Source organism: Centrocercus urophasianus, unplaced genomic scaffold (assembly GCF_019232065.1).
Source record: "Centrocercus urophasianus isolate 14NV4802_14NV808 unplaced genomic scaffold, USGS_Curo_1.0 seq_10, whole genome shotgun sequence".
Lineage (NCBI taxonomy): Eukaryota > Metazoa > Chordata > Aves > Galliformes > Phasianidae > Centrocercus > Centrocercus urophasianus.
Window position 1 is genome coordinate 54,040,942 of NW_024884142.1, and position 23,854 is coordinate 54,064,795.

A 23,854-nucleotide genomic window follows, 5' to 3' on the forward strand; every position below is an offset into this window, starting at 1 on the left:
TGAAGCTGACTGAAGAGATTAATGCACTGAACGTCTCTCCATATTCATGTCCTTTTCACAAAGAAGAGCTGTCCAGATGCTGGGGGAAAGCTTCTGAAAAGGGGATTCATTCCAAGAATAAAAAGCCCAACCTCTGCCCTTACCAGAGTGCAAGGAGGCTTGCCTGGTTTGCTTTGCTTTGTTTCTTTTTTAAAAATCACTCCTTCAACAGATGGACAGCAGTCATATATCTCATTGGAAGAGTTCACCAATGGAGCGGCCAGGCTTCCAGCGGCTCCTGGCATGGCACAGACAAAAGGACACTTCTCTGATATTCCCTTCTCCTGAGGGAGTTAGTTTTGGCATTCAAAGTCAAATGGTGTCATGGACATGCTCAAGCACCTACAGTCAGTGGGCCCAGATGTCCACATACTTAGCATATACCTGATTAATACCTAAAGGTCTGCTAGCACAGCTCTGGTGTTGCTACACCTCATCTATGCACAGATGTCCGTGCCACCAGGAGGGAGGTGGTGGGAAGGTACAATGGGTAGGACAGTGGGACAGAACTGCCTCTTTCGGGCAGGATCACAATCATGGATCAGCTCGCACTGACCAGGAGCAGCTGCTGTTTGACCCCACTCACACACACTGGTCTGAATTGCACACCTTCAGCAGGACAAAGCCTCACACAAATATGCAGCATGGAGAGGTCACCTTATCCTCCATTGAGGATAATGTCCTCCATTATCCACTGAGAGGACAATGTTGACTTTCAAAATGCAGTGCACAGCCTTTGCTTATGCAAACTTATCTGCTACGTGAAGAACATTTTTATAGTTTAGATTTTGGTCTTCAAAGAAGAAAATAAGGAAGAGAAAAGAAAGAGGATCTAATTAGCTTACACACTCAGATGTGCATATGCTCAGCACAATATATCACACACCAAGCAAATCAAAGCCACCTTAGACTCAGCATTTCTGCAGCTTTTTTCTCCTCTAACTTTACAGGCTAACTAATTAATAGACACCATATATCAAATACTCAGCCATAAATCCAGGATGTGAAGAGGCTGATCTCCTCATCTCCCTGGGGCCTTGTGTGCAAATCGAATTTAAGCATCGCTATTGATTTGCTAACATTTTGTATCCCTCTGCCTTTAAACCTGGTGTAAATAACAATACAAAGGAGAATCAGGGTTCTACCACACAAACACTTTCATCTCTAAATCTTTTTTGCCAGATCTTCTAAACAGTGGTCAGCAGTATGTACGATTCCAATCACTTTGCAGATATGATATAAAAGTAGAGAAAATGATCAGAAACAAAAACTTGAATTCAGATCTTTATTATACAGGCCCAAAGCTGTGGTCACCATGCAGTTACACCATAATGGGAATGATCTTGCTGAAAGGATCTCACTAAAGAAATTTAAAGAGACCACAGACTACAGCATTCCAAATAACTGGCACTTTGATTTATGAAAGAGCAAAAATAAATAGAGGAATGGCAAGTATGTCCTTTTCACCATATGTTGGGGCATATACATAATCCTTCTTTTCTATAGCTATTTTGGAGAAAAAAAATCAGCAAATACTGCCCCAAAATACTAACCTGTCATGTGAGGCCTCAGGTAAGTTAGCTGTTTCTCCTTAGTAATTTGATCAAACATTCTGATATGCCAAAACACCAAGCCCACAATGTGTTGTTCTTTTGTATTTTTTCCTACTTCCCACCCTTTCTTCCACCATCGAAGACACTAACAGGGAATAAGTGGAGATATTTAGTCAAATAAAAGCCTTGAAACTTTTCCTTTCTAATTTTCCATGATGCTTTCATAATTTAAGGATTCATCACAAATCTAAAAAAGGTTCGAGTGTCTGACAAGCAATTAAAAATCTCTGGAATATAGATAGCCACAGTGAAGAGCTGCACATAGACTGCACACGTAGTGTCATGTAAAAGTGGTTACCTTTAAAAAAAACAAAAACAAAAACAACATTTCTTAAAATCTGTAGACCAAAACCAAGCATGTCTTATTCCCTAGAGGATTTTCTTGCAACCTGATCTTCAGTTATTTGCACTAGGAGATGCTACAAATGGTATTAGTTACAATAATGTTGTCTTCTGGTCCAGCAGAAGAACCTCTCTCTCCGATGGATGCAAAACTGTTCATCTGAGTAGATCATCCTCAACAGCACAAATATGGTCTAGAAACTCATAGAGTTTATGGTTTTAATTTATAAAATTAAACCTGCGTCAGACAGGTAATACTGGTATGTAAGTCTGCCATCCCTGGGTTCTGTCAGAAACGGGGTACTGAGGTGCTCAGAGCCGTCTCAGTCTGCAGCGCTGGGATCCTGCTGGCACTTCAGACCCGAGAGGCGATGTGATGCATGCTAGAACATGGGCGCACGTCTCGCTTAACTCTGCAGAGCCAGGGGCATGGTAAGCTGCCAGAACTTCCTTCATCTTGCCTGTTGACAAAAGGAACAATAACTAGTCATCACTGGGTGCTGGGGTGTAATTCCAACTTCTAAAAAGTCCTGTAAATGAGACTGGTTTTTACTAGGCAATAGCAAATTTTCATAAACAACAGTTTTCTGATGAGGCTTACCATCTCTGTTACCTATGGGATGCGCCTGAGGGAGAAAGGTGCCTGCTGGGTGGTTCCTAAACTATTAGCCAGGATTAAGCACACCGCTATTTTAAACGCATTATTAATTTTACCTTTCATTGTCCAGGAGCTTAGTATTTTAAAATCTTCATTGGGATATTATGTAGCAGGTTTCCTCACCAAAAGTGCTGTATTGTGTTTATGCACACTGATACAGTGTAAATAACTAAGAGGATTATTAAAGACTTAACGAGTAGGAATCCTATAGATTAATAAGTGACTTACCTAAGCCTAGTATGTAACTATCTCTGACACATATTGCTCATGACTATTATGCATTGATAGCAACTATTATTTGTTTGAGTGTTTCATAAATGATGCATTCAATGGGCTTCCCAGAATTGTGGCTCAGGAAAGACAACTGGATTTTCTATTGATTTCCCGATCATTTTTTTGTCCAGATATCCAGTCCTATGTGCAATCCATGCACCTTGGCTTTCTAAAAACCAAACCTTTAATATCACAGACTGAGAAAAAGAAAGACCAGGCATACCTCTGTAATACATAGTTGCTACAGGATAGGTATCAAAGAGAGAGAGAGAGGTATCCTGGGAGGGCGATTCTTCAATTCTTTAGGTAATATCTATTCTTTTTTCCATTTGCTACAATGAGACTAAAGACTGACCTTCCACATAGTTACAATTAAGTTTTGTATGCCACTACAGGGATCTGACTGGATTTATCAGCTTACTTCACAAAGACAGTGGTTAATTTCAATCATTACTGACATGGGGAAAATTAGAAAAAGTTTAATTGCTCCAAGCTAATGTAAATACTGAAGGTATGCAGTAAATTTCTAAATTGTTATTATTTTTGCATATTCTGAAACTCTATGGAGACATCCAAAGTACTTTTTCTATGTATAGTTATTACTCTCATCATTTTCACATACATAGAAATCACTAAAGGAGCAAGGCTACAGGTAATTTGATTGATCACTTCATCCATCCCTCACCCATGCCACGTCTCCTGATGTTTGACCTATTTTTAAACTTCTGCAAGGCTGAAGATTCTACAAATTCCCACTAAGCAAACTATTCCAGGGCTCCTCTTTCCCTTGCCACTTAATATTTTTTCCTAATGCTTACATTAAATCATCCTTGCTATGATTTAAGTCTATTATTCTTTTTCAATACCAACAGCACTCAACTGCCATCAGTTACATCCCTTCCTCTTCAGAGTCAACTATTTCTATACAAAGGCTGCTATCACATCTTCCTTCTATCTTCCTGTTTCCAGACTAAACAATCCTTCAGTCTTCCCCTGAAGACCCATGTGTTTCAGATCTTTGGCTTGGCTCATTGGCCTCTTTAATGCTCTCTGAATAAATTGAATCGTACTTGAGCAGCAGTCCCCACAGCTTGGTAAAGCATTGAGGCCTTATCAGTACTCATTAAAACAACTGTTATATGCTTTATTTATTCCCATTCACGTGCCCACAATATCGTTGGCCTTGGTTGCAGTAGCACAATATCACTGGCACATGTTCAGCACAGGACCGTTATAACATAGTCACCTGCAGCACTGCTGCCTGGCCATTCATCTCCCACTGGTATATGTTTCAGCTGATAATGCCTACCTATATGCAAGCTTTTCTAGTCTGCAATTCAACTGCTGGAAACGTGGTATTTTCTGAGCTACTTCAACACTTTATCGAGATCATTGTCCACTCTAAGTCGTGCTTTAGCACACTTGTTCTAATCTATAAATTTATTAAACCTACTTTCTGGCCTTTCATTCACATTATCTGTAAGAATACTGAGTAGCACCAAAACAAGTTAAATGTTTGCAGAACAGCACTTAATGGTATATCATTGCAAACTTCTCTCTGCATATGGTTTCCAAATTATTTATGCACTCACTTCACAATAATTTATTCTAGCTCAGTTTCCCTAGAACATATGAGCATACAAACAACTAACATATACTGCCATGCAGCCTTGTTCAAATAAAGAAGGCAATACTATTAAATCTTTTAAGTATTGTATACTTTTTGAGAACAAAAGCATTATGCAGAAAAAATTCAACTGAAAACATGATCTTGCTAATAACTGATTGTACATTCAGATAACTACTTTCATGAAGTACATGCTCTATTAGAATACTGTTCAATTAGGGCTTAATGGGACTCTGACAGCCTCCTAAAACTGGTTTTTCTTCAGTAGAAACCTTCATTTAGAAAACAGAAAAGATATTTCACTGCAATACTGCCACTGGAAATAAGTTAGTTGTACAGCATCAGAAAATACCAAGTTGCAAAACTACTATTCATCTCACATGAATTCTTGATCAGAAACATACTGAACAGAGAGCACAAACAACCACAGAACCAGCCATTTGACACTTCTCATGGAAAGTATTTCCACTTATGTTAATCTTGACGTAGACACGTGACAACTGCATAAATACTGGAGGCACACTTCCTACCTAATACAAGTTATTTGCCAGATTTTTTTCTATTTCTAATTCTATGCCATATTTTACTTACTGTTTACTGGCTATTCTGAGCCACTCACAACAGTGAAATCATTTGCTCCCTGAAGTGGAAGCCAGAGCCTTTGGCTCTTTCAAAGTGATACGAAAGATAGTATTTTCAGTTCTGAACCAGAAACATTGGAAGCTAGCAAAAGCTGAAATACAAATCTAAATACAACACAACACCAATAAATTTCCAGGAAGAGAAGAGAAAAAACTGACTCTCAAAAATACATGATTACAGAAAGGCAATAGCATATATAGAACATAAAAATGTTTTCTATATTCTTCAGTGGAAAAGAAGGCAGTGTGAGAAGGGATGGCCCTGTCTGCCTGACCCAGCACCAGCTGCGACAAACAGCCGCTGTCTGTCAGGGCAAGGGAGGATTCTCACAATAATCTTTGTCCCTTATGGCAAGACTAAAGTCCTCAGACTGAGATTAACCAGATGTCTTTACTTCTCTGAGATGAGAGTAGCTTTAGGGGTTTCAAGTTATAAAGATGTAAGAGACTTTACTGAGTATTGCAGGCATCTAGATGCTAAAATTACTTTCCTCATTTTGTTAGTCAGAGCTAGAATTTCCTTCCTTTTGTTAAATTGAGACTTTTGGACTCAGTGAAAGTAAAAGAAAGACAAATCTCTCAATCATAAGCACAGTTGGAAGAGACCCCATGTAGCAGCTTGCTCAGCAGCAGCAGAGATGGCACTCTGGTGATTTGCAAAGTTGCATGTGTTACAGTGACCTCTCTCTTAAAAGCCCTGAGCTCTACTACAAGAACAGGATGCTTTGTTACTCCAAGACCTTTGAAACTCATAGAGTGAGGTCACCTGAACGGGCTTCCCAACCTAAGAACATGGATCTGATGATACTATGGGGACAACCGATGTGAAGAGGTGTCCACTCGCAGGCGCTGGCATCACAGATGCCTACAGATCCCAGGGTGCAACTGGATGGGCAGTCAATTTCAGAAACATCAGGCAGAAATCAAAAGTGCATATAAGAGCAAGAGAAGCAAAACTGGTGCACTGATACTGTTGTTATTGAAATTACCTATGCTGGAAATAAGGACAATTCTTCTGCTATAATTCTACAGCAGTCAAATATCCTGAGGGATATTCTTAAAACATCCAGTGCATTCTTTTTTTTTAAAGACCACCACTTTTCAGTGATGGCTGAAGTTGCATACAGAAATGCATTTCTGATAAGCACAAAGGAACTGCTCCAGCCATATGGGATGAGGGGTGATTCACTTCACTAGGGTTAGTTTTCTAAGGATAAGACTCTGTCAAATCACAGGTGTCTCATGCCATTTTAGATGCCCTAAGGGTTTCCCACCTCATCAATATATCATTAATGACACTTGCACTTCTGCACATGCAGCACGCCATGACAAATGTCACAAACCCAGCAAGAGTTACCTATACTCACACAGTGCTGGGCACCTCAGCAGTAGGATTTATCTTACATTTGTTGAAGTGCCAAATGTGAAAGTCAAGAAGCAGCCACAGAGGTGTGTGGGTGACCCTTCCCCTGCTGAGAGCTCTCTGCACTACAGAGACAAAGAAGTCAGCTCTGCAGTGTAAATGTTTTGCATGAGTCTCACTTTTGCAAAAGCAGGGAATGGGAGAAATTCCAGAAGTGTAGCATTAGCATGCTGATTGACAGAAGGAAAATTAGTGACAGTGAAATTAAGCATAAAGTTACCAAATAGTGAAATAATTAATAGCAAATTCAAGAGTTTTAATGAAGTTAGCAAGAACCATGAAACATGCCGGTTTTAACTGACTTCAAATTTCAGTGAAAGTTCATGGTTTAGAAAGTAAACTATTGATAATGAGATACCTCAATATTCTTGCTCCTGAATGTCATAACCTTTATAATATGGAAATGCTGATGATTATATACTTGAATTAAACAATGAAGCATCCATCTCTAATATGTTAGAGAAGATTCTATCAAGATAACTGTAACATTTGGAACATCATGTCATTTTACCTATTTTGATGTCATAACTAAACAAGACACTTTAAAATTACAATGGTGATTTAGGTGATTCAATTAAAGGTGCTTTTTAGGGATGCAAAATGAGTAGTGACATTCAATATCTGAAATACTGTAGCATTTCTGTACTTACACAAAAATTCTCATAGCTGATTTTTTAAAACATATTAAGAGAAAAAAATATTAGGCAGAAGTATATCTAAGAGTTTTGATGTCATAAGAGGAAAAGTTAGAAATGAACAGCCCAGAGGCATACCACATTTGTAGCTCAGATATGACAGGGTCCCCAAGTACCAGCTCTCCTAAATGCAGCTGGGCACCTTGCATCTTCCTCTGGGCTTGGGTGAGTGCTGCACCCAAGAGGAATTTCATCATCTCTGGACAAACACAGGTCTTGGCTTTATCAAATAGGGCTTCATCAACTCCAGAGATTTTTCTCCTGTGTCCTATGGTGTGATTTATTTCTGTAAAGCATCACCTGCTGAAGAGAGATGCTCACATGACTATCTCAGTTTTCATCTTTTGGTTTACTTTTGTGCACTTATAGACAAAAAGGAAAGGTGCAAAATGTGACTTGTCTTTTGTGATAAATTCAGAAGTGGCTGAGAAAAGAGAAACCAAAATAAAAGGCATTTGCAGAGCATTAATCTTAAGATTTCTTGGGATTTTAAAGCCAGTCTTGTAAATTTTGAAGCTGTGACTCTTTGTGTGTTTGACATGTGCAGGACAAGAAACATCTGGATCTGCTGCCTGCCAGATTTGCAGACTAAAGCAGTTACCTTGCTCAGCAGTACTATGAGCGAGACAAGGATTTACATTACTGCTGGAGTACAGCCACATAGCTACAGGACTGAATAGTCTCCTGACAGCTCCTGACACAGTGGGCAGTATGCTCAGTCTGTGCTCAGCAGTGCTTATGGGTGTGATATGGTATGGCAGGGTGTGAGAGCTAGAAACTGCTGAAGAACACACAAAGGTTTAAGGAAGGAAGAGCCTTAACTCCTGCTGCTGGGCCTGGCTACAGGGATGCTTTTACTATGCATCAAGGCAGGGATGCATTCACAAGCAGGGCAGTGGCAGTTTGGATAAATCCTTTGGGTTGACCTGAAATGCTGAAATGCTGATTGAGTTGGTTCTCAGCCTGTATGAGGGAATGAAGATAAGGATGAAGGATCACAAGAAGAGGCTCCATCTCAATGACAACTCCTTATTCCCCAGGGCGATCTCAAAAGCATGCAAAATTGTAGGCCTCTGCTATTTGGAGCAGGATGTGTTCCCATGTGTGGCACCCGAGACTTAAGTTCCTTTCCATTGACTGACCAAGATGTATCTCATTTTTTTCTGACTCTTTCAGAAATTAATTGCTTATATTTAGAGATATATGTAAGTAAGACAACACCTATTCAGGTACTTTTGCTTGTTAGGTTTTTCTATTCTTTCCCTGAAGCTTGCCTCTATATCCATTCCAGTTTGATTCAATTCTTCAACATAGGTGATGAAACCTCTCTACTACACATAGCCTACAAATACCTTCTATAAAGGCACCAATAACTTCACTACGTCTGCCGAAAATGCCTTACATGGTATGCCCTAAGATAGCATTTATCTTTTACTCAGCTGTATTACACCTACTGCTTAGAGACATCCCACCACTCTGAAACATGCTTTGTTTTTCCCTCATTTTACTATCTCTAACAGATAATTGTAGAAACTGCATTTCTTTGCTGAAGTTTCTGACTTCGCGTGGGTATTACTAAATTTTATCTCAGTCTTTCGGCATTATCTGTGGATAAAACACATATCTGCTATTTCCAACAGCTGAGTCCAGATATTCCCTCCCTGGAGGAGTTACAAATACAGAAATAACCAAGAAAGCTGAACCTCACAAACTATAGATTCTTTTAAATATACTGAAAATTGCTTGAGAAATGTCAGATACATTTAAAATTTTAATGCTTAAAAGAAATAGCTTTAGATAAGGTCTTACATAACTTTACTGATGGTACAAAGTATGAATAGTCATTACTTGTGGTTTCTCTGTAACCTTAGCAGAACAGAAAGTCAACAACTTCAGTGCTGACTTATGGGGTCTGGCACTAAATTTGCTTCTGGCACCTTTAATTCAGATTTATAAATTATATAAATAGAATGTTGCTTAGTCCCATTCTTTCATTCATCTACAAATGTTTCTGTATTGATGATAAATCAGTCCAATGCTAAGTAAGCAGGTGACAATCTTTCTGTAGAACATTTTGTTCAGATCACTGTTAACCCCATTTTCTAATCACAAGAGAACTTTTTATTTTACCAGATACAAAGCTTGGCTTTCTCTTCTAAAATACAGACCAAGGCACTCTTCATGTCAAAATAGAAACATTTCCATCACTGCTGATCTCTGTTAGCTCTAAGACTTTGATCTGATCTTAAACAATGGCAATTGCTTGATGCTACTGACCTTAAAATGGTGCTTTTTGCATATGCTCACTTTTGAAATCTTGTCAAGTTTCTAAGTTTTGGGGCATTCTACATTAGGCACTTAAACATTTAACTTCTTAAAACATGCTACTGTAGGGAGTAGGGAATTCTTTTCAGAAATAGGAAAACTGAAGTCAAATTCAATGCCAATTGTGCAAAGATAAGCATTTTTTCATAAACAGACTATCACTAGAGTTAGGATATTTGTTCCCCAGCTCCAGCACAGACCACTCAATCCACAGAGTCACCCACCAACTCCCAGTAGCAGAAAAGCGCAGCCAGCTCCAGACGCCAATGGTCTCCAGAGAGCAACATAGGAATTATGACTTTTTTCAAAGGACATAAACCAGAAAGGTTCTTGCTAATTACTATGGTCTTTTCTAACTGTAACTATTACCAGCATTTCTGCAGAGATCAGACATTCCAAGCATGAAGATACATTAACAAGCTGAGATAGAGGAAGATAAAGAAACTTTAGAGTTTCTCAGACTCCAGCCAGATTAAGCTGTCAAGAACATTCAATTAAAAAATAATCTGAAGACTGTTTTTCACCCTGAAGACACACTGTCTTTTTGTCTTTTGAACAAAAATTTTGAAGAATTTCAATTCCTGTACTATATTCAAAGCTTTTTGTAAATAAAACAGAATGTTGCAGTAGAAGGTGCTTAAGATGTACTCAAAAGAACAACCTATTTCAATGCCAAAAAAGCATTTAGAAAAACAGAAGTAAAAAAGTAGCAGTAAATTTGATCAGCTGTTGGCTCATATCACCAATATCAAAGTTTTGCTATCAGTATTTCATTAGGAATTCTGTGTAAGTTGAACCAGAATATATTTTATTCTCTAATTGCAATACACGATTCTGCAGTGATACAAACAGTTGGAAAAACACACGGACTGCAGAAAACATAATAACCAGAAAAAAACATCTAAAATATAATGGGAATACTTAAATAAGAAGGCTTAGTAAATCCAAAGAAAACTTTATCACCGTAGCTACTCTAATTATTGAATTTCCACATACGTTCAAATAAGATGGATGAAATGCAATATGCAGCTACGTTATATAGTCATATTTCTTGAACAGATACAACCTAGGAAAATTTGCTCTGGTGCCCCTAAGTAAAATTTATTTGGAGATGCCTAAGAATGTAGATGACTTTCCAGAAATGTTATTTAAAAAAAGGTTTGAGGGCTTTTATATTTTGTTTTTGGTATATATATATTTTTTTGCGAGTACAGTGCTGCCAAATATTTTTTACCACTGAAGAAATGCTATTTCAGCTGCATTTGAGCAGAGTAATAGTGGTAGCTAATGGCCTATTCAGTTAATCATAGTTATTCACTCCTTGGAAATGCCTCAGAATATAATAAATGTTTTGTTTTCTATGTGGACTCTTAAATTATGGGCATTATATAATATACACATTATATAACCCATCAGGATGAATACAAACTGAATCTAAAACCACTCCCTTAAAATAACTTCAATATTTGGAGCCTCTGAAGAAGGAAAAACACTGTTCTTATCCGGAGTGCTACTGAAATAGCACTGATGGCAGGGTAAGAAAAGGCTATACAGAAAATTCTGGTTTAAATGCAGTTATTTGTCATCCACTTGGAGAGGTCCAAAATAACTATTACAGACCATTTTCAAAAAAGAAAAGTAGTAACATCCTCAAAGAGCTGAATCACATATATCCTTTCCCAAATAAAGGCTGTAGATATAGTGTTGTAGTTTGGCCCATAACAGACAGATCAGTTTTCAGTTTGAAACCAATAGTTGCATTGTCTTTTCTATCAATACATGATTTATCTTGCTCACCTCTCATTTTAGATTCACATGTGCTTTAGAAATATCCATTTGCCTTAGCTTTGTTGTTGTTATTTTTTTTTTTCCTCCCCTCATCGTTAGGAGATTAGGTGAATTACTCTGCAAGAGGTCTGTCACAACAGAAAGGGCAGAGCTGGTTATATCTCATCTCTTTCTGGTTGCCACTACAGCAAAGAGGCACATCATCAGTGTAGTTCCCTCAGGAATTTTACCAGAGGTATTTTATAAAGCTGTGATTAAGCTTAAAAACAAAGGCAGGATTCCATGGTCAGAGATAGTTATTCTTTTCAATTGCTTTGCAGAAAAGATTAGTTCATTGGCTCAGGTAGATACCCAATGGGCTCCTTTAAGGAGTGATGATGATTACAAAGATCATCTTCCCTTGACTTCACAGATGGAAGAATTCTGCCACGAACACTGCATTTTGGTGGCTAAGATGTCAGTTACCTTGGGCTATAATACGTCCACATAGTTGACAAACAAAAGGAAGTTTAGCTGTCCTACAGCATAACCACTGCTTATCTGAGATGGAAGCACAACCAAGGAAAGATGGTTGAGATGGTCAACCACTCATTTTCAGCAAGGTACTTAGAAGAAGCCAGTTGTAATTCTTACACTTAAACAAATTTGAGGATCATCAATAATAAAAAAGATGTTTAAAATCAGATGTGATATAAAATAGAGTAATGTTGCAAACAGCTTACAAAACAGGATTAGAATTCACTACAATTGCAGTAATTCAGATAATTGCTCTAAAGTTAATGCACAGAATCCATATGAACAAATAAGATCACTGTTGAAGGCTAATGCCAGATATAGGAAGGAGAAGTACTGCAGAAGAGATCTGCAGAGGGTGGTATATAAACAAACTGTAAATCAGGATAATATGTAGTAGTAAAAAAAAAAAAAAACAACAGTCTGATTATATATTCATGATAATGCTATACACAAATTGAGGAATTATTCTATTTATTCCCTATCAGCAGAGGCAAAGCTCAAGCTGCAAGACTATGTCCAGTTCTGCCTACTATGCTGTCAGTGGAAGAAAACCATTGAAGGGAGTCCAGATGAAAGACACACAAAAAAAAGGATAATATATGTAGAACAAGAAAAGGTTGAAAGAATTAGGTTGTTTAGTCTAGGGAAAGAAAAGACTGAGATAACATTTCACCTATGCAAATGTTTACTATGAAAAGTCAGTGGTGACTAATAGTTCTCCATGTCTATCATGCATAATAGAAATGACTTACTCTATGGTTGTGAAGATTAAGTCAGACTATGAAAAAACTTTCTAACATAAAGACAATTAGCCCTGCAAGAGGCTATCTATTCATAGAATCATAGCATGGCTTGGAATAGTTATTAAAGATCTAGTTTTAACTCCTCTGCCATGAGCAGGGCTGCCACCTACCAACTAAGGTTGCCCAGGGCCCCATTCAATCTGACCTTGAATGTCTCCAGGGATAGGGCATCCACAGCTTCTCCAGGCAGACCATGCCTGTACTTCCCCATCCTACAACTATGGAAGTGACTGTGGTGACTAGATAAAAAAAACCTGGTCTCGCTCTCCAGTTTTTAAGTTCCATCAAAGTACTGGAAAGCCACAGTGAGGTCTTCCCAGAGCCTTCTCTTCTCCAAGCTAACCAAGCCCATCTCCATCAGCCCCTTCTCATAGGAGAGGTGCTCCAGCCTTTTGATAACCTTATGTACTCTTCTTATTGCACTTGTGCTGGGAGCCTAGATCTGGACGCAGTACTACAGATGGGGCCCTACAAGGGCAGAGTAAAGGGGAACAGTCACCTCCTGCATTCTGCTACCATCCTCTATGGATGCAGCCCAGGATACTGCTGGCCTATACCATTCTGTTCACCCACCAGAACTCCCATGTCTTATTCTGTGAGGCTGCTCTCAATGAATCTTCTCCCCAGGCTGCAGACACATCTAGCATTGACAAGATTCCAGTGCAGACCTAGCCTTGTGAATCTCATCAGGTTCACACAGGCCTACTTCTCAAGCTTGTCCAGGTCCCTTTGGATGGCATTCTCTCCTTCTACTGTATCAACTGCACTACTTAGCTTGGTGTAATCAGCAAACTTGCTGAGGGTGCACTCAATCCCACTATTCTAGTCAGTAATACAGATGTTGAAAAGCACTGGTCCCAATACAGACTCTTGGAGGACAGCAGTCATCACTGGCCTCTACCTGGACATACAGTTATTGATCATAACCCTCTAGCTATGACTGTCTAGCCATGCTGGTTGTCTCAAATGACTTCCTCATCTGGAAAGTGCCTTAACAAATTCTAGAAGGATCTGTTCTATAGTCTACTCAGGCACAGAGGCTTACTGGCCCATAGTCTTCCGGGCTTTCTTTTCTACCTTTCTTAAAAAATGGGAGTGATAATTCCTTTTTTTCCAGTAACTGCTACACAGGCAGAGTGGAACATTTCCATGATGTCTTGTCAGTGTTTTAGCCTTAAACATAATAACCTATCAAAAAACTACAAAAATATAAAATCCACCACCTAAAAAAGATAAATAGATAAAAGCAGATCGAAGAACACATCAAAAGACCACTATTGTAGTGCACGATTATGCTTGACAACTTGAACACAGATTAGAGGACAATCTATAAAGACTGGATAATGTGCTGGAACTTGTGACAACACAAACTATAGTTCTGGAAAAATCAAATTCATGGACAGGTTTGATTTAACTGATTCTGTCAGTTATTCAATTGCTCTTTCTACTTTTACGTCAAGCTTAACAGCTTTCTGAAAAAGTCTGTCAGCTTCAAATGAGAAGTCTATACTTAAACCATTTTTAATTATTTACATAATTTTCTTGATAGGATGTAAAAGTTAGTGTAATTACATTAGCTTTTAGTTAAAAATATAGAGAACTAAGGAGACATACAGTTTACAGAAACTCAGATTTACTTGTTTAAGTAGTCCTTGCAGGGGAAAAAAAATACATATAAAAGAAGTGATACAATACTGATACAGAAATGCTTGTAATGCAGTGTTCTGATTACTCTTTATATCTTTTCGAATGCCTGAAGGCCTTTAAAATACATTCAAATAAAACAATTATTTTCACCCTGCAGCATTTCTGGGCAACGAACTTGCAGGATCTGGAAACGTCCAAGAGAGCAACGCACTCATTAGATTGAATTCCTGCTTCTTCAGCCACTCTAGAGTCTTTGTAGACTGCACCTACGTGAGTAATGATCATCTACGAAGAAAATGAATTGCCTATAAAATGATGTCGCCAAAGTGAGCAATAGCAACTTCCTGAGTGTCAGTTTTAATTCATATCGTACAATTGTCCTGATCTAACTTTAGCTTCTGTACTGGCATCAGCTAAGTGCTAAGATGTAGTAAATACTCCTTTCTGATAGATGCCCACTTTACATTGCTGCAAATTGAATCATTATTATAGAAACATATCGTGCTATTAACACTAAAGAAACCAGGCTAAGTAGGGACTGAGGACACAAAAAAGAGCTTTTAAGGACAGAATAGTTGCCCATAACGTCACAAACTAAAGAAAAGTATCTTTGTCTTCCTGAAACTGAAAGAAAAAACCCAAACCTGTCATTATTCCTTTATCATACAGGGAAAACCAAGACATTCAGCAATTTGCCCAAGACCAACTGAAAGCCTACAGTAAGCTACAGAAGATCCAATCTACAGTGTCTCTCTCTCAGTTCATTCAGACCTCATTACGCTATAAGATGATCTTCCTATGAATTAACAACAGATATATGAAACACAAAGGGGAACACAAAAGTCTAATCCCCTTGACATTTCTCAAATTTTCTTATTGATGTGTTTAAATAAGAGATCGAGTCCCCGTCCTAAAATGTGAGGTGCTTCTTATCTGAAATGGGAAGAGAATAGCACAGAAACAGAAGCAAGTTAGTCAAAATGCTCAGGTGATTAGAAACAGTAAGAAGGAAAAAAAATGGAAATATGACGAGGAATGAAAGGTTTCTGGAAGAAACACTGTAATTTCCTCTGATCTCTGCAAAATTGGAAGGAATAAAGGATTTGCAGGAATTTAGTAAGCACAATTGTTTAACTGTTGCCATAGTATTCTGTATTCTGACTTTTTGGCTTTATCTTAGAAATATCTGATCAAGAAGGCCTGAAAGATGAAGTAGCACAATGTTTGTTCTAAATACAGACTCTCAGGATTACGTGTCAAGCATTTCAAATTAAAACCTTGGTACACAAGGTATGGGTTTAAGCGCCTTGAAAAAAAAAAAAAAAAACAGGTGATGATTGCTTGGGGATTCCTATAATAAAGTGAAATTCATATGACTGAGACACTACTTCATGGGAAGATATAAGAAAATTCAACATAAACTGTGCAAGTATTCATTTATAAGCACACACAATGACTTTTCTGTGATGATAATCTAATTTGAGGTAGGCTGATTTCAACACACCTACCAGGAACCACTAAACATTTCAGTTCAAAATCTTATTTACTTCTCAGGCACAGTTCCCTCAGGATTTACTAGAGAACAAATCTTGTGCCTTTGAAAACCTGAGCTTCCATACTCTGCTCTGTACCACACTCAGGATGAACAGATATGTTATGGGAAGGGAACAGCAGACTTGCATAACCTCAGACTGAAATCTATCCCTTTGTTGTTAGTACTGAAGGTCAGATTGCTATGTTTTGCAACTGATTACTGTTCATGGGTATACAATTATAAGCTAAATAAATCTGATGATGTAGAATTTGTTTCCTGTGCTGGAATAAAGATTTTCCAAGTGCAAAGAATAAAATGGCATCTTCATATCCTGCAGCACAAAAATAATTATGGCAGAGGAGTCCTTTTTAGTGTGATGACACACTGATTTTTGGAGGCAAAGTACAGCTTTATTTTGTAAAGCAATTTCCTTACAAATCATGTCTTAGTTTGTTGTCTTTTGTGTAAATTATTCAGTAATTCAATAATACTGTTTCAAAGGTCACGTAAAACAAAGGCAGGTATGGAGACAATTTAGAACAAAAACCTACTTATATCTTCCAAATGCTGTCAGATACTAGGAATGCCATAAATAAAACTTTTAGGAGTCTGGTGCCAAGGTATTTACTCAGACAACACCCAAACTTACGAACTCACATCTATAGGCATTAAAACATATTTTAACACACGTTAACAGCACTAAAAATGCATCTCAGTTAAATATCATGCAACCTGGGAAATGCACTTGCTTTATGAAAAACAAATTGAAAGCCAAAGAACGTATCAGCTCTTTCAATGCTAATGAGAAATCTGCCTTCTGATTCTACCAAAAATATCCTGAATTAAGTGCTTCTGAAAGTAGATAGGAGGAAGGGAAATTTCAAGGAATGATGTGAGAAAGATCACACAAAATATTTTAGGGGATGGAACTTCTTCATGTGAAATATTTTGAAATTTGCCAAAGCTAGTGCTATTAAAGAAGAGCTGACTGGTGGGAGAGTAGTTTCTGTATAACATTTTCCTAACTTTCTTTTAACATGAAACTTTGGAAATCAACCAAATTTCAGAAAATGCTTTATTTGGATAGTACTGCACATTCAATCATAGAAAAAGATGGTTTCATTAGAAAACCAACAATGAAAAACTCTCATGAGCTCATCTAACTTAAACCATAATGTTAGAAAAAAGACAGCTGGCAGACAGAAACATGAACTGAGCAGAAAGACCAACATAATGCATTTTAGCATTATTAAACTTTGAAATTTGCCACAATTTTGTCAGTCATACTAATATCAAGTAAGCAATCAAGCTTGCATGAGTATTGTTTTTAAACTAATCTTCAATTTTTAAGGGTGTTTTTCACATCCTTCTGTTTCTCCATACTTGCCTTATTTATCCCTTTTCACATAGACAGTGCTGCAACTATGCACTCATCTGTGCTTAAACTTTGGCACACAAAATTCCAGTTACTCTAAGCTAATGTCTCATCTCATGTACTCCCTCAGATGAAAGATTAAATTCTAAAATTTAGTATTAGTCATAAAGAGATAGTTAAACAACATAATCAGTGGGATGAGAAGTTCAATCTACTTTTCAGTGTATTAATGAAAAATCAAAAGCACTTCTGTAGCAGCACTACTGAATGCCTCAGTGAGTAGTCTTGCATTATATCACAATTCTAATACACATATTCTAATGGATTTTTTTTTGTTGTTTTTGCATCTTGTTGTCAGCTTTGTCCTTTAGTCTTCCCAAATGTGGCTTGGTCCTGAAAATTGTCAAGGATTAAAGAGAAGGTAGAAAGGAGTTAAATTCAGTAGTATACTTAAATAATTTGTAATACTTGCTTTCAGATGGTCACTATTGAAACCTTAAACTCACAAAGCAACTGTGGAATAGAGCTACCAAGATGAAATCCATCACATCTACCAATAGCTTATGCATAAGGTGAAATGAAAGACCATAATACCTCCTCTAGAATAATAGTATCATTTGAAGTGGCAGGAACGCAGCTTGAGTTTTCTTAAATTCATCGACATGTCCTTTGAAAAGGAATAGTCTAATCATTCTCATTTTTAATAAGGGATACTCTAGACAGATATTTCATAACCACAGATATTTCATTCTGACTAAGTTCCACAACTAGGTTATTTTCCCTATCCACCTGTTTATATGCTTGAACTATTGTTTTTCTACTGTTAAGTTGCATTTGTCTTTGTACTCTTAAAAAGCGTACAGCCTGGCACAGATCTTCATACAACAGCTCAGATGCAGCTCCCTGGGCTCTTCATTTAACATCAGATGGGAATTTGGGAAACAAGTGAGGTAAACATCTTACCAATGCAACTACTAGCAGCTACACCCCCTTGTGATCTTATGCCAAATTCCCAAGACTCCGAAGACTTTACTCCATCACATGCCTGCTGTGCTCCTTTATGCAAGCCATTTGTTCCCCGGAACAGTCTGGCTTTTTCAACTGTCAGTGCTCTAAATCATAATAGCAGCTGCTTTCTTCCAATATGCACAAGAACAATTTCTAACATAATCAAACCTAGCTCTCCATATTAGCCTTTAAGTTACTGTTAAGTCTTCTAGTTGTGTCTTTACTACATATTTAATATACCCTTAATAAATGTTTTTTAGGGATATAGAACACATCTAGACAAATGATAGGGAACCATAACATCCATAAAAACCCAGCTCAGCTACAGGGAAGCAGAGCAAATCTTTTATGTGATTCCCTGCTGAGGTACATACATCCAACATACTCAGCCTCCTGGACTTGCTTCGGTTTTTTTTTGGTTTTTTTTTTTTTTTTGGTTTTTTTTTTGTTTGTTTTGTTTTGTTTTTTTGGTTATTAAAACCAGGTTGTACTCTGCTCCCCTGCGTCAGATCCACAAACATAGTGTGATGATGCCTTGAGCTTGCCTAGCACAAAACAACCCCACACTCTCAGAAAATCCTCTGCCTAGGCTGGTTCAATGCTCTTTTTGGCACCCCCATACTGACCTGCACTCATTTTTCCAAGGCTTGTCAAGGTGCCTAGAGAGATATTCAGAGATATTCTTCAGCAGAACCTGTTTGAGATTTTGTGTTTCAATGAAACACATTTGGGAAACATCACCTGGCTAAAAGCACTTCAACTTTGTGGCTAAGCAGTGTAAGGTGGATGGTTCATAACACAAGGACATGAACATGTGAAGAAATATTTACTGGGTACTTAGACTAGCTCTAAGAAAGCTAACCTTTGGAAATTGATACTATTCAGTAGTAAATCGTCCTCTAGAAGACACCAGTGACAGCTTGCACTTTGGTCTTATAGGAATGAGAACCTCCCACACTTGGCAAGTAAATAGGAAAATGGATGACTTCCTCACCCCGCTCCCCGCACTATACTACTCTGGCAGCACTTTCTGAGGACAGGCCATGCAGCAAACACAGGCAATGGGTGCACCTACAGCACAGGCAGGAGGAGCAGGAGTGGGCACAGCATGGCACAGAAGCTAGGCTGTGTGCCTATCCTTGTGCTGCAGCCTGACACAGGGCCAGCACAGCTCAGGTGTGCCAGTGCAAAACAAGAAAAAGCAACATTGCTTTTAGAAGGCCTATTGAAGATTTTTAAACCAGTAAAAGGAATTTGGCATTCTGATAATTCATTTAATCTTGATTTTCATTTGTATTCTCATGTTTGTTTGTTTTTTTTTTTCTGTTCGTTTGTTTTCCCTACAGCTAGGATAAGTCTTACTAAAATAACAACCCAAATATACTGATTTGGAATTAAACTACTATAATTTTTGCTGAAAGGACACTGTACATCTCCTTAAAACTGTTTAGCAATGATATAGTCAACTACAAATTTGGAACTTGATTTCTACTTGAGAGAATTAAAAGTACTATGCATCTTATTTCCAGATGAAAGTTTTTAATTATCTTCAGTTCTCACCCTTCGAATCTAAGAACAGTCATTATCCATAAAGAATGCTCAAACAATTAACAAAATTGCCATTTGCATTAAAGTTTCCTACATACTGAATTTTGTCTTTTGCTTTACATAAAGCAACACTGTTTCCTTTGGCATAGCCATATGCATTCTTTCATCAGTCATAAAAAGACATAAACAACAACAACGCACACATAATAAGCTAACAAAAACCCAACCAATCAACAAAAAAGCCAGAAAGAATTACTGCCCCTCCATCTCCTTATTTCACCATGTGCTGTGCAGACCAGCATTTACATGTCCCTACAACAATATTTGCTGCTGTGCATCTCTACCCACTCCACTTGTTTCTTCTCCAACTACCAACACAAGTCATTGAAATTCTGCTATTTGTCTGTACCAATAGAAGCAGCGTTGTTAACTTGGAAATATGAAAGCTGGGAAAAAAGATGCTGCTACAAGAAGAGCGAAGACAACAAATTCCTGCAGAAGGATAGGGCCACAGGAGGTACTACAGCACTGGCACTCCTCACTTGCACGGCAGCAAGACAGAAAGGGAGCACAAGAAGCAAAGACAAACATACAAAAATATGGAGCTGTGCCTGAGACAGCTTCTAGCCTTTGGTTTATGCACACTAAGACCTATCCCAAAGATGCCTATGCTGGACCTACCACACTATCTTAACTTAATGAATCTGTATTTGACAATTTTTCATACCTAAGTAACAACTGAAAGCATATTTAAATTAAAATCCCAAAGAAATGTAAAACCAGATACTCCTTTAATTCTTTTAATTCAAAGCAAAACCATATTTTAATCCTTATTCTGTAGCTAGAGAGAATACTACAACCACCTCATTCTTAAGCAGAGCAAGAAGATATTCACTGCAACATGGAGGAAAAACCAAAGGAACTGGAATTTCAGAGAAGGACTTCCAAGGATCTCATTAAATAGATGAATTAGACACAAAGAAGGCTACGGCATGAAAATCACAGGTTTTCTGGCATTTGCATTCACATTTCAACATTCTAAACATAAACCTGCAGTTGCTTTTGAAGCACTGAGTATAAAGCATTGTAAAAAGGGTGAAATGAAACACTGACCTAACACTTCGATGCTCAAAGGTACCACCGGACTGAGGAAACCATTGTGCATACAATGGGTGGAAAATTAATTCTTAGCTAACCCAAACCATACTCATAATAGTTTTATTATGAACAAAATATTTTATAAAGCAAAGCAGGCTTCAAATCACTTGTTCCTTTAAAGGAAGATTATCGTTTCTCAGGCAAGCTCAAGAAATTTCAAATCTTAAGTCTAGTTACTAAAATCAATGTACTCTGGATCTCGATTAAGTTTTTCCTAATTCTCCAAGATCAATCACCTGTGGCATGAGAGGAAGAACACAGGATGATCTCTGTAAACACAAAAGAAAAAGTTTTTCAGACAACTACAGTTTGGGGTTTCTGTTTTCTCTCAAAAGCTTCAAAACAAACAAATAAAAAACACTCAAAAAGTATTGTAACACCATTGAAAATGCAGCAATAACAGTGTAGTAATGAGCCTCAGGCTGCAGCAAGCAAGGATACACTCAAATGCAGCAGCCATAGTCACAGAAACAAAGGAAAAGATCTGCTTACCCTTAGGAGACCTCAAGTACACAGGGATCTCCAACAAGAAACCCTCACCTCCACTGCCAGCCCTTAAATGATGGCTGGGAAGGGTAGATCCTGGTTCCACCCCGTTGGGTCACTCAGGTGCATTGCTTGCACCTGAGCTCCCCTGGGTTGGCCCTGCCTTCCCACAAGGTGCTCAATCATTGCTTCAAGCCCTGAATTAGCATTTTCATTATAGGTATGATAGGAGATTTTCTTACAAGTTAAAAAAAAAATTATTATATATATATATGTGTATATATATATATATATATATATAACTTCTAACTATATATAACTTATAAATATATATATATATATATATATATATATAACTTCTATATATATATAGAAGTTTTGAGATCCAAAGTAAGAAACTTAATTTATAATGCATCTAGCATGCAGCTTGGCCTGTTAGAAATAAGAAGAAAACAAACTGTGTTTGATGCAATGAACTTGATTCCAACAAGATGCTAGAAAAATTAGACGCTTTGGAAAAAAAAATGACCAATGGGAAAAATTACAAAGCATAAATACATTAACATGAAATAAAGCTAAATAGTGTTTTTCAGTGAATTATAGTAGGCTAATTCATATGCAACTGTTTCTAACAGTCAAGCATTAGAAATGCCGATATCTAGACATACACATAAACTTAAATCCAGAAAAAAAAGAGGATAAAAATACTCTTCCATGGTATGGAAACTCTCTCAAAGCAGTATTATATAACTATATTATATTAATGGTAAATGTATCTTAAGATTTACAACAAAGTAAACTAGGTACTATTTTCTTTCTGCCTTTACTTCAGATATTACAGAAATTAAGTTAGGACTGTTCAAGTGCCACAGCTATATCTTCCTACATGTTAAACTTACAAAGATTCTTTTTATGTTTTAGAAAATAGTTTCTGTGATGTATACTATGTTAATCCACTGAAACTATATATAAAAGATGCTCATGCATCCAATACACTCACTACTGAATGTTACTATAGAATATGAATAAAAATATATATAATTTCCATATGTTATTTGGCATATTCACTATCATAATACATGACCTGTTAAACAGAACGCATAAAGGCAAGGGCTTCATGAAGAAATCTTTCAGGTGATGGGTGTAATAAAATAAATATTATCAACTTGGAGCAAATGTGCAGGTGATTAAAGCTGAAGGTCTATCTTTTCTTATTCATTAGACTTGATCCTATAAATGACCAATTATTATACAGTTTTTTGAAGGAATCATAGTATTTCTCACAGGACTGACGTAGGGGATGGGTTTATAGGTAAGGATGTAAGATAGCAGTTACTTTCCCACTTCTGACATCTGCATTTGGTGGGATATGCTGATCAAAAGATGCACTGCACGGGCAAGGTGCCATAAGGCCTGCAGAGAAGCAGAAGGTGGGTGAAAAGAAAGAGGAGTCACTGTCAGAGAAGCAGGATGTGAAAAGGGGTTCCTGTTGGCACGCTCCTTTTGCATGCCACTGGCAATACAACACAAACTGTCTAATAACAAGGAATCTGCTGAAACTCTCACCTGCCGGAGTTGTGTTATCCAGAAACATCAAAAATGCATGAACACATTTACAGCAGTCCTGTTCTGGAAACAAATTTTATCAGTACTTCACTGCCAGTATTCAAGACAACATTGGACAGGGCCTTGGGCAGCCTGATCCCAGCCTTCCCCCTGACAGGGGGCTGAGGATCTGTGGGCTTTGAGGTCCCTTGCAACTCAAACCATTCTGTGATTCTATAATTCACTGGGCTAAAGTGCTCCTGTATAGTATCCACGGAACGATCATATACATTCTATTACCTACAGAATAGGTAATATTCTATACCTATACGGGTATAGAATATAGGGGCATCTACGAGCCCATGAACATTACTCCAAAAAGAAAACTGATCTCATTGACAGCAATTACATATTCTATATAGATATAGGGGAATAATATTTAAAAGTTAGTAGGACCAAAATCATCACTGTGACAAATCTACCAAGCACCCAGTAAAAGAGCAGACAATTTCGGGTAAAAGCTCTTTTCTCAGCGCTTTCCAGAAGCATATGCATCTAGTCTCCTTTCAGAGATGATGCATCATACTGTAAAAAAAGACAATTTCACATAATAAAACACCACACAGCAGTTAAACAGAGGATTCTTACACTCAGAGAAAAAAACACATTCTAAAGACAGTGTAAAGCAACTCCCTCAACTGAGCTCTCCTGATCACATTTCTCCAATTTATAAAATAACAGGTGTTTGAAGATCACAAAGAGAAGAGCAGAAAGTAGCCCAGAGAAAACTCTGCTTGGCTCTCATCAGGA

At 37.6% G+C, this 23,854-nt stretch overlaps 1 protein-coding gene across 3 annotated transcripts in view; it reads right to left on the bottom strand.

The window, feature by feature from the left end:
* Window positions 1–1,310: 1,310 nt before the first annotated feature.
* Window positions 1,311–23,854, bottom strand: part of SCAF8 (SR-related CTD associated factor 8) — an 83,457-nt gene continuing 60,913 nt past the window's right edge. For all 3 annotated transcript variants that reach the window (XR_006171074.1, XR_006171082.1, XM_042832323.1), the window contains one exon: window positions 1,311–2,455. The gene's annotated coding sequence lies outside the window, so the exon portion shown is untranslated. The remainder of the gene's footprint in view (window positions 2,456–23,854) is intronic.